This window comes from Octopus bimaculoides, chromosome 17 (genome assembly GCF_001194135.2).
Source record: "Octopus bimaculoides isolate UCB-OBI-ISO-001 chromosome 17, ASM119413v2, whole genome shotgun sequence".
NCBI classification, from domain to species: domain Eukaryota; kingdom Metazoa; phylum Mollusca; class Cephalopoda; order Octopoda; family Octopodidae; genus Octopus; species Octopus bimaculoides.
Window position 1 is genome coordinate 49,155,130 of NC_068997.1, and position 2,060 is coordinate 49,157,189.

Below are 2,060 nucleotides of genomic sequence, written 5' to 3' on the forward strand. Positions count from 1 at the left end.
TATATATATATATAAGGATTTACTTCTTCCTTTCTTTTCTTTATTCCTTTTATTTCTTCGCCATGATAGATCGCTAGCCACTACACATTTTTTTCTCTCCTTGCTTCTTTCTGTGTTCCTTTCTGTAGAAGAGCGTAGGCTCGAAACGTTAAAGACTTTTTCAATTCCCGAGCGTTATACTAATACAGCTGTTTGTTTTCTGCACTACCTGTCTTCGTCTGTTGTTGTTTTTTTCTTGTGAATTCTCCCTATATATATATATATATATATATATACATACACAAAGAGATGGGAGAGAGTGCCAGAGAGTTCAAAATATAAAGGAAAAATCCAGGGGAATAATTACAAGGTAGCTAAATATTGCTTAAGTGTTTCAGGATTTAAATCCAGGATAGTAAGTCGTATTTAGTAGAAAATAGGAAAATTGAATAAGGAGACGAACTCTCGGGATGTTGTTAAACCATTTATATCGTGAATTCTTCTACATACGTGAATTCTTCTAATAATACTATTAACCCTATTAACGCTAACATTAACAATAATCTCTCCTTAAATGGTAACAACAACACAACCAACCTTTGCAATTGTAGCCCTGGTAAGACCTGTGTTCTAAATGGAAACTGCAGAATTAAAAACACCGTTTACCGATGCAAGTTATTTCTGGTAACAAAGATTATTTTCTATATTGGATTATCCTCAGCATTTTTGAAATCCCGTCTGGCCAACCACCTCTCTACCTTTAAATACAATCGTAAGCGGAACTCTACAGAAATCAATAAACTAATTTGGGAACTCAAGATTCTTTCTAGATCTTTCCTTATGATAAAGGGAAATCATTCTATTCTTTATGCACGGAAGAGCAGTATTTTATTCTCTTCTCTAAACTTGAATTGGTAAACAAATTTACAGAGACAGTTTACAAATGTATTCATGGGAAAAAAACAGTTTTAGTTCTTTCAAATAATATCATCTCGTAACGTAATAATATTTTTTGCAAATTTTCTTTTCTTTATTCTTCCATCTAAATTCCCATAACCTTTCCTCCCACTTCTTGACTTTTTATGTATACAATTCGCCTATTCCTCTTCACTCTCTCTTTCTACCTCCTGTTTTTTTTTCTCTCTATATATTTCTATTCCTTTTCTCCTTCTCTCACGCAATCTAGTTAATTACCTTAGAACCATTTTAAATTTCTAAACTTCCCTGACTACCCGGCTTTCCAAATATGCTTATGCGTATATACCCGTTTTTGCTATCGTATATATGTATATTTTCGGTGAGCACAATGATGTATATGTGCTTAGTGAGTGTGTGTACTGGTTTGTTATAGTGTGTTTGTGTCTGTCGATGTTTTGTGATGTGTGTGCCCTTCCGTATGCGTGTGAGCCCCCATAACCAAATAATAATTTCTGCAAATTTTCTATTTTTTTCTTCCATCTTATTACCCATAATCTTTCACCCATTCCCCTTCTTTCCGTTCTTTTCATGCTTTTTTTTTATATTTCCAATTTGTCCATTCCTCTCCCACACTCTCTCTTTCTCTTTTATTTTGTTTTATGCTTCCTTTCTTTCCCCCTCCCAACCTTTCTATACATCTCTCACATTATCTAGTTCGTTTCGATAACGTAATTTTAAATTTCTAGCGTCCCCTGTTCGTATGTAAGTATTTTGTGAATGAACAATAGCGTAACGTGTACGTGCTTAAGTAAGTGTGTGTATGTGTCTACCATTATGTGTTTGGGTCTATCGACGTTTTGGGAAGTGTATGCTCTCGTGTATGTATATGATCGTGTGTTTATGTGTATAAGTATGAGATCGTAAACGTTTACTTTAGCGTAAGTATGTTTCTATGCTGTTGCTGCGAGAATATGCACGAGCATATGTATAGATATACATGCATATGTCTGTGAATATATTTCTGGCTATGTATGTTTGTATGTAATTGAATATATATGTATGTGTGTCTGTGTATATGTATAAGTATGCATTTATGTATATGTATATGTTTATATATATAAAAGATATATATGTATATGTATATATATATATATATATATACA

The 2,060-nt window shown here is 33.0% G+C and overlaps 1 protein-coding gene across 2 annotated transcripts in view; it reads right to left on the reverse strand.

Moving 5' to 3' along the window:
• The window catches only part of LOC106881494 (uncharacterized), a 20,746-nt gene that overhangs the window by 4,822 nt on the left and 13,864 nt on the right, over positions 1–2,060 (reverse strand). The window lies entirely within an intron of this gene.